The sequence below is a fragment of the Apium graveolens genome, chromosome 10, assembly GCF_009905375.1.
Source record: "Apium graveolens cultivar Ventura chromosome 10, ASM990537v1, whole genome shotgun sequence".
NCBI lineage: Eukaryota > Viridiplantae > Streptophyta > Magnoliopsida > Apiales > Apiaceae > Apium > Apium graveolens.
Window position 1 is genome coordinate 39,863,145 of NC_133656.1, and position 10,881 is coordinate 39,874,025.

The window sequence follows — 10,881 nt, forward strand, 5'->3', positions numbered from 1 at the left end:
TTTGGGGACTGATTCAATTGTACGGAATGTTGGGTTAGACTTGACTTAGAATATTGAGTTTGTCGTGCCACATCCGTGACTCAATTATTCAAGAGGCTAAAGTTTGATTAGGGAATAACATAAGATGTAATTGCCAAGAGTTGTCTGCCTATTGAACATTATATGGCGTTTCGTGCCACAGCCGGGGTTGTGTAATGGAATGTAGGATCCCTATTCCCACTAACATTATGAATGCTTAATTTTTCACGTAGGGGGTTGAATAAATTAGGAAAACTAGTGGGAGCCACTTATGAATAAAGACCCGATTCATATAGTGTTTTGAAATGAAATCGAATATTTGCTAAGTGTTGTTATGTGTTTATCATTTACAGATTTACTTTGTACGTTATGTCTTTTGCACTATCACTCAGGAGCATACTAGATGCTCACAAATTGACTGGTCCTAATTATTCTGACTGGCTTCGAAACTTGAGAATTGTTCTCAGGATTGAGAAGCTGGAATACGTGATTGACTCACCTAAGCCTACTGAACCTGCTAGTGATGCACATAATGATGAACCTGTTGTGTATCGTAAGTGGATAGATGATGCAAATGTTGCTCAATAAATCATGCTAGCTTCCATGAACATTGAACTACAGAAGCAACATGAGCATATGGATGCTCACACTATCCTCATGCATCTACAAGAGTTGTATGATGTGGCGGGGAGGACAGCTCGATATGAGATATCGAAGGAGCTGTTCGGGTGTAGGATGTCTGAGGGATCATCTGTGAATGACTATGTACTTAAGATGATCAATTTGATTGAACGTCTTGGACAACTTGGTTTTGCCATGGATGGGGAGCTGAGCCAAGACTTGGTCTTGCAATCGCTTCTGAGTTCGTTCTCACAGTTTGTTGTGAACTTTCACATGAATAAGTTGGATGTCAGCCTGCCTGAACTCCACAACATGTTGAAGACTGCGGAATCGAATTTTCCCCCTAAGAAGAGTTCTGTTCTTCTAATTGGTGAAGGTTCCAATCCTAAGAAAAGGAAGAGGAACTCTTCCAAGAAGAAGAAAGTAGGTGAGAAAACGCCGGTTCCACCAAAAGCTGAAGACCCCAAGAGCAAAGTTATTTGCTTTCACTGTAACAAGGTGGGGCACTGGAAGAGTAACTGCAAGGTTTACCTTGCAGAATTGAAGAAGAAGAAGAAGGGTAGTGAGACTACCGCTTCTGATTCAGGTACGTTCATGATAGAAGTGAATATGTCATTAAATCAAATTTCTACTTGGGTATTAGATACCGCATGTGGTTCTCAAATCTGCAATTTGTTGCAGGGACCAAGGAGAAGTAGGACTCTTGAGGAAGAGGAGGTGATTCTACTGATGGGAAATGGAGCAAGAGTTGCTGCTGAAGATGTAGAATCATTTCATTTACATATGCCTACGGGCAAGACTATTATTTTAAATAATTGTTATTTTGTTCCCTCGATTGTGAGGAATATTATTCCCATGTTAGACTTGGCTGGATTTTTATTTATTATTGAGAATAATGAATGTTCTATTCTTAGAGATAATATTCTTTATGGACGTGGTACTTTAAATAATGGTCTGTATGTATGTGACATAATTTATTTCAGATTGAACAAACTAATAAAAGAAAAGGGATGATGAAAATCTCACTTTGTAGTGGCAATGCAGTCTCTATTTAGTAGACATGGAGAGAGGACTGCAAATTTGCTAGGAATGGTACACACAGATGTATGTGGATCAATGTCTACGCAAGCCATGGGTGGATTTTCATACTTCATTACTTTCATAGATGATAGATCTAGATTCGGATATGTGTTTGATGAAACACAAGTCTGAAGCCTTTGAAAAGTTCAAAGAGTATAAGTATGAAGTGGAGAAACAACCAAACATAGTATTATAATTCTTCGATTAGATCGAGATGGTGAATACTTGAATGGAGAGTTTCTGGATTATCTCAAAGTAAATGGTATCTGAAAGGAGAAATCGAACTTTGTTAGACATAGTTCGGTCCATGATGAGCTATGCAAATCTTCCAGTATTCCTATGGGGTTATGCATTGGAAACCTCAGCATATTAACTGAATAAGGTGCTTTCCAAAATCTGTTCCTCAAACTTCGTATGAGATATGGAAAGAAAGGAAACCGAGTCTTAAACACGTTAAGATTTGGGGATGTCCAGCTTATGTCAAGTAAGTTGACCCAGATAAGCTGGAATATCGATCCGTAAAATGTAGTTTTGTGGGATATCCTAAAGATACTTTAGGGTATTACTTTTACACCAATCATCGGGTGTTTGTCTCCAGACATGCTACCTTCTTGGAAAAGGAGTTTATCCTTAAAGGAAACAGTGGGAGCAAAATTGAACTTGATGAAGTTCAAGAAGCACAAACTACTACAGATCGAATGGAAACACCTGTTCTGACTGAACAACCTTTTGTGGAACAGCCCATTCATAGATCAGGGAGAGTGTCTCGCCAACCTGAGAGGTATTATGGCCTTGTCATTGAGAATGACAATGAGTTGTCGATCATTGATGATGACGACCCTGTGACCTATAATGAGGCTATGAGTAGTGTTGACTCAGAGAAATGGCATAGTGCCATGAAATCCAGAATGGAATCTATGTATACGGTATACAAAAGATAGATTATAGCAGATGGCCAGGTGGAGACCTATAAGGCCATGCTTGTGACAAAAGGATTCAAACAAAGGCAATAGATTGACTTTGATGAAACTTTTTACCTATAGCCCTGTTAAAATAAGTTCGGATTTTGCTTGCGATTGCTGCTTACTACGACTATGAGATCTGGCAAATAGCCAGATGGTTTTCTTTCCAAGAGAAATGAAAACCTAGTGTGTAAGCTGCTGCGAACCATATGTGGTTTAAAGCAAGCTTCACGAAAGATAGAACATTCGTTTTGATGAGACAATCAAAGAGTTTGATTTTATCAAAAACGAAGATGAACCATGCGTCTACAAAAGGGTTAGTGGGAGCACGGTAACATTTCTTGTATTGTATTGAAATAGAGTTGACACACATAACAACATAGCAGACCCACTCACAAAGCAACTTTTTGAAAGTCACTTTGATCGTCATAAAGACTAGATGGGTATTAGATACCAGAGTGATTGGCTTTAGTACAAGTGGGAGATTGAAAGGAATATGTCCTAAGTCCAATCATGTATTAGGATTTAGGAATAACTTTTTATGTAATCTGTTTTGATTTCATTGATATTAATAAAAGACTTATTTTGTTTTTATTACGGGCTCTATCTATTTAAGTGTTTAAATAAGATATACAATAGTTTAGAGTAAAGCTTTTTATGGATTATGATGAGATCATAATAGTGAGACCTAAAAAGATGATAACTTTAAACTTAAATAGTTCCTGGTCGTAGGATTACTAACTGGTAATTAATAATCCGCAAAGATCGGTATATACTATGCTTGCTTCATTATGAAGGATGTCTGTTCTCATAGACATTTGTGTGGTGACACTATAGCTAGTATATAGGTGCTTATTATAGAATAAGTTCACTGAACATGACTCGCCCAGCTGAACAACTGATGGAGTTCACTCACGTGTCAGCAGTTGTTCACATAGTGATAGTTGTACAAGTATCCTTAGACTTGAGGTCATCATAGTCATCTTGTGTACACTGAACTATGCTTTGGTTTAGTTCTTAGTCTCCATGGACAATTATTAGGGCTCTTCTGGGTATAAGAATTTGTACACGAAGATAGTGTATGATCAATAAAGGATCTACCCCTTCCAGTGAAGGAAGCGAATGTTCAAGGCTGATCCACTTATGCTAGTTCAGGAATCTCTGGCCAGAGTGAATGAAATTAGAAAGGAGTTTCTAATTTGCATAGAACTACGCATAGTAAATGGTAAGCAAGTGATTAAATTAGATAGGCTTGACACGAGATCCATGCCTTGTATTTAATCGGGACATTGTAGGGTAGAAGGAGTTTATTGTATGGTAACTATTCACTGAATAGGTTCTTGGTATTCTAAGCAGTGAATTCATATTATCCGGATAGTCGCGATATGCTGAGAAGTATCCCTCACGATGTAGAATAAATGTGATTAATTAATTAATCATATTTAATAAATTAGAGAATTTATATAAATAATGATAAAATAGTTTTATTATTATTTATTTCTACTACCGGCTTAATATTGAACCTACAGGGTCACACCATAAAAAGAGAATGATTTAATGGCGGAGGAATTAATTAATAATGGCTGATAAATATTTATTTATGAAATAATTAATTAATTGGAAAATTTAATAATTGATTAAATGAGATTTAATTGATTATAAATTAATTAAGAAAAGTTCTTAATATTATTAATTAAAGGATTTAATTTTTGGAAATTAAATCAAGAGAGAGAATTATTTCTAAAGTGTTTAGAAAAAGGATTAATAATTAAAAGGTGTTTTAATTATTAATAAGAATAATAAATGGGATAATAATAATATTATTTATGGGAAAATTTCAGCTGAAAATTTTGCCTATAAATACACTATTATAGACCCTAATTTTATTTTTAACCCGAAAACCCAAAAAGTTTGGAAAACCCAATTCTCTCCACCTCCTTCCTCCTCCTTAACATCGTTTTCTTGGTGGATACCGGTGGAGTGCTTCACACTTGAGGAGCAACTGCTAAGGATCTCTGATCGTTGTCTCCGAATTATTTTAAAAGGTTAGATTCGATCCCTCGAATTTTTATTCACGATTTATATGCTTTTATTTGGATTTTATATGTGTAAAAAGTGTTATGCCATGCCCCCGCTGCGTTTAAAATCCAACACCATGTAGATCAAGTACACCCTAAGTGCAAGTTAAAATTAGAAGGGAAGATCTTCGAGGGCGACCTAATCCCTTTCGTGTTAGAAGAATTTGATGCAATCTTAGGGATGGATTGGTTATCCAGTAACGGAGCGTAAATAGATTGTGAACGGAAGAAATTAAAGGTAAGAGTGCAGAATGAAAAAGAAGTAGTGTTTAAAGGTCAACGACAAAACCAGAAATTTCTAACCATGCTTCAGGCAAAAAGATTGTTAAGGAAAGGTAGCGAGGCCTATTTGGCTTATGTGATAGATACCAAGAAGGAAGTCCATAATATACAGGACATACCCGTAGTAAACGAATTCGAGGATGTATTCCCAGAGAACTTACCAGGATTACCACCTGACCGAGAAATAGAGTTCACTATAGAGTTAGCACCAGGAACGGCACCAGTATCCAAGGCCCCATATAGGCTAGCCCCAGTTGAGATGAAGGAACTAGCTTCTCAACTGCAAGAGTTATTAGATAATGGAATGATAAGGCCCAGTGTATCGCCATGGGGAGCGCCAGTACTGTTTGTAAAGAAAATGGACGGCAGTATGAGATTATGTATAGACTATCGAGAGCTGAATAAGCTGACTATTAAGAATAGGTACCCTCTCCCCAGAATTGATGACCTATTCGATCAACTCAAAGGAGTTGTACATTTTTCCAAAATAGATTTAAGAACAGGATATCACCGGTTGAAAATCAAACCGGAAGACATACCGAAGACTTCTTTTCGCACTAGGTATGGACACTATGAGTTCTTAGTTATGTCATTTGGATTAACCAATGCACCCGCAGCCTTTATGGATTTGATGAACAGAGTGTTCAAAAAGTACCTGGATATATGTGTGATAGGTTTTATAGACGATATTCTGAACTACCTAAAAAACAGAGCAAGAACACGCAGAACATTTGAGGATAGTCTTATAAATCTTGAGGAATGAGAAATTGTATGCCAAGTTCTCGAAGTGCGAATTTTGGTTGAGAGAAGTTCAGTTTTTAGGACATGTGGTGAGTAGAAAATGAGTTTTAGTTGACCCTGCCAAGATAGAGGCGGTATCCAATTGGGAAAGACCAACTACCCCAATAGAAGTTAGGAGTTTTGTGGGTTTAGCAGGATATTACCAAAGATTCGTGCAAGACTTTGCTAAGATAGCCAGTCCACTGATTAGACTTACTCGGAAGACAGAAAAATTTTTATGGACAGAGAAATGTGAGGAGAGTTTTCAAGAGCTGAAAAGGAGGCTGGTGTCAGCACCAGTGCTCGCTCTTCCCGATGGAAAGGGAGAGTTTGTGATATATAGCGATGCATTGCTGAAAGGATTAGGATGTGTACTAATACAGCACGGCAAAGTGATAGCGTATGCCTCTCGGCAATTGAAGGAATATGAAAGCAGATACCCTACGCATGATCTAGAATTAGCAGCTATAGTGTTTGCCCTGAAAATTTGGAGACACTACCTATACGGTGAGAAATGCGAGATCAACACTGACCATAAAAGCCTCAAATATATTTTTACTCAGAAGGAACTGAACATGAGATAGTGGAGATGGTTAGAGTTGATAAAAGACTACGACTGTGAAATTTTGTATCACCCGGGTAAAGCCAATGTGGTGGCTGATGCCCTTAGTAGGAAGGAAAAACTCAAGATAATAATAACATCGGAGGAGTTGATTAAGGAATTTGGGAAGATAGAAATTGACGTGAGGATACCGGTAAGGGAATGGAAGGATTATTTGAGATTAAGCTAGTGCCAGAACTGACTGAAAAGATACGAGTATGTCAGGAAAAAAAGATGAGTGAGGAAAAAGGAACATTGACCGGTGAAGAAGTAAGATGCGAGAAGGATGAGAAAGGGATCATGAGGTATGCGTCCCGGATTTGGATTCCAAATGTGCAAGAATTAAAGGATGAGCTGCTGCACGACGGGCACAACTCTAGATATTCAATCCACCCAGGAAGTATGAAAATGTACCGCAACCTTAAGGAATATTATTGGTGGCCTAACATGAAGAGAGAAGTAGCAGAGTGGGTCATCAGGTGCTTGACATGCCAGAGAGTGAAGGCTAAACATCAGCGACCTAGTGGACTATTATGACCCCTAGAAATTCCAGAATGGAAATGGGAGCATATAGCCATGGATTTTGTGACAGGCTTACCAAGAACAAAGACCAATCACGATGTCATATGGGTTATCATAGATAGATTGACCAAGTCCGCACACTTCCTACCAATCAACGAAAGATACACCGTAGACAAGTTGGTAGATATTTACTTGAAGGAAATTGTAGTAAGACACGACGTTCCTGTAGCCATAGTGTCAGATAGAGACCCAAGGTTTAATTCCCGATTTTGGAGAAGCTTCCAGGAATGTGTAGGCACCAGACTAAACATGAGTACCGCTTACCACCCCCAGACTGATGGACAAAGCGAAAGGACTATTCAGACCCTAGAAGATATGCTACGAGTGTGTGCCATTGATTTCAAAGGAAATTGGGATGACCACTTACCCCTGATCGAATTTGCTTATAACAATAGCTATCACGCTAGCATAGGAATGCCCCCGTATGAAGCTCTTTACGGGAGAAGACGTCGCTCTCCCCTATGTTGGGATGAAGTCGGAGAACACAAGATATTAGGATCAGAGTTAGTCCAGCAGACCAGAGAAATGGTAGGACTCATCAGGAAAAGACTGGTAGCATCCCGGGACAGACAAAATAAGTACGCTGACCAGATCAAGAAAGATAGGGAATATGAAGTAGGAGATTTTGTGCTATTGAAGGTATCTCCGTGGAAAGGAGTGATGAGATTTAGAAAGAAAGGGAAGCTGAGTCCCAGATTCATAGGACCCTTCGAAATTTTGAGGAGAATAGGACCTCTAGCTTACGAGCTCGCCTTGCCTCCTAATTTGCAACAAGTACACAACGTGTTCCACGTGTCCATATTAAGGAAGTACCATGCAGATGCACGACATGTAATAGAGTACGAGCAGGTAGATTTATAACCAGACCTGACCTACATCGAGTAGCCAGTAAGGATAATGGACCAGAAAGAACAAGTGCTGAGGAACAAGACTGTGAAGCTGGTTAGGATCTTATGGAGAAATCAAAATGTCGAAGAGTCAACTTGGGAATTTGAAGACACAATGAGGAATAGATATCCCCACTTATTTTCTAATTGATTCTGGGACGGAATCCTTGTTAGATGGGGAAGACTGTAATAATTCGAATTTTTGAGACCTTGTAAAATGTTTAATGAATAGTAACCCAGACGAACGGGAAAAACTTTTGAGCCCACACTATGTAGTGCATGAGAAAATGAGTTTCGGAGTTGATATTACGATTATACGTACCAAATGAGTGTATGTAAACGCTATTAGTTTTCGAAAAAAACGAACTTTGAAAAACGGCCGTATTTAGGACTCATCGAGGATTACGGGAATCACAATATAATTACGAGATTAAAATCCTACGGATTTATATTCAAGTAGGATAAATAAAAATATAAGGAATAAATACGAAAGGAATTACATCGCGAACCATTTACGAGTAAGTATTACGGAGAACGTTTAAGTAACCGAGCGAACGCGTAAACGATTAAATAAACGTAACATACTAACTAAACCATGGTAAGGAAGTAACCATGGTTACTTTATCAAATAGTGAGCTAACCATAGGATGACCAAGCTAGCTAGCAAAATAGTGTGCTAAGGAAGCTAACCTTGTAGTTAGCTTGTAAGCTAGCAAGCTACAAATATTTGTCTCCAAGATTTGCTACAAAGAATAAACCTAGAATGCTATACTAGGAAGAATAAAATCAAGTTGCAAGATATCAACTCACCTTAAAAGAAGTAACCTATCCAAAGCATCCAAGAGAAGCAACCAAAGTAGTATAAATACCCCCCCATCCCCATTTGTTCCATTCGGCCCTATTGAAGAAAAGGAGGAATTCAAATTCCAAACTCCAATTTCAAGCTCTTGTAAAATCACCCAATTAATTCCCAAGTCTCCTAGCAACTAAACTAAGGTAAGAAAATTCGTTCATCTCTTTTTATCAAGGTTTGATGGGTGGAATAAATTCAAGAAACTCACTAGTGAATAGTATGAATGGTAACCTCTCTTTGGTTTCTTGATTTCAATGGTGGTTTTCGGTTCTAAAAATCATAGCAAGCTCTTCCAAGCCTCCACCATCCTCAAGAACACATCTCAAGCTTTCAATAAAGGTAAAAATCTTTCGCCCAACTTTATTTAAGGTTCATTTTTAAGATTCATTTAGTATGTGATAGTAAACGTAGCTTACTAAGTAGTATTGATGAAATCTTGATGTTTAAGTTAAGTAAATTAAAGTTGGTTTTTGTTGCCTCAAGAACATGATGTTATTGAGAGGAGTTTGTGTGTTGATGATGATATGATGATTGTTGGTGGTTGTGTTAATAGTTAGGGCGTAAACGAAACCCCGATCGTAAACGTAACTTCGTTAAAACCAATAAATCGTAACTTTAAGTTTCTGCAGAAAGTCCCGAAGTTGTAAACTGTAGATTCTTGAAAAATAACCTTTTTTTAGGATGGAAAATGTTATAAGGATCTTTTAGGTGCTTGAATCGCTTGATTCCGATTTATGGATCAAAAGTTATGGTCGTTTTAGTAAAAGTGATTTACGCGACAAAAACTGACACAAATTACGAATTTTGAAAATATAAAGGATAGACTTAAAAGTGTTCATAAATCATGAAATTTTTACAGAGAGTAGAATATTGAGTTTCCTAACTGCAATAAAAAATTCAAGTGAAAATAATGATATCTCTATTTTATAAAAATGTCGGAGCCGAGACTGCGCGAGTAGAAACCGAGAGAATCCATAAGCGGAGCCAACGACGATAATGAGAATGAACCCAAGATACTTAGGAAAATGAAGTGACCACAATGTGAATATGACTTAAAGGAATAAATAAGGGTAATATAAGTTGAGCATGAGCATGATAAGTAGGTGCGAGTCGCCGTAAATTAGAACGGAACCTAACGAAATAAAATGTGTTTATGGTTATAGATTTCCGAGCGGAACCTAGAGCATCCTCCACCTCGAGATACCCAGGCAAGTTTACGAACCCAACTCCATTTTTACTGTTGTGTTGTGAAAGGATTGTTTTTCTATCATCGCATAAATATCATGTTTGCCATGATACATAGTTGTTGAATTTCCGCATAATATAGCAATGTTGTACGGTATAGTATATATCGTGAAATGTTTATTCTGCTTTAAGCGCGATATATTATATAAGACCGAGAGTCGGTCGGGATTTAAAATAAAACCCGGGAATCAGTCCGGAGATATTATAGGACGGTTATAAGTCCATAGTAGTACGGTTTAAAAGGGACTCATCGTCAACTTACGAAACATTAAAACACCTAGAACTTTTATTAAAACGATTTCCCAACGATCATATTTCCTCAACTATATTTTATTATTTGGATAATAAATATTATATACTTATTCCTTTATTATGGGAGTAGTATACTCCAAAGTTGATTTATTTCAAACCCGATTAATCATTATAGATTATTAATTATGTAGACACAAACTAGTTGAGGAATAGTATTTTAAATAAATCTTTTAGAGAGTAAACTCATTCGAGGTTTGATTATTATCGATTATCATTTAATTATTTATTAAAGGGTTTATTATTGATTTAAAAATCATAGATCCTGATTTAAAACATACTTTCTAATTTCGGAATATCATTCGAATAATTTCAGATCGTCGGTGAATATTATCCCGACTTATTAATATTTTGAATATAGTTTCAAAGAGAAACTTTTCCCCTTATTGATTATCTGTTGACAACGGTCAACTCACATCCTTAGTACTTCCTCCGAAACTTTTGGAAGTACATATATATATATATATACAATAAAGTTATGCCTATCAATAAGCAAAACGCTTGGAGGAACTTCGATGTGGTTCGAGTTCTCGATATACGATAGAATTTCCTAAAGGATAAGGGAGGGGTAGAATCCAAGTAC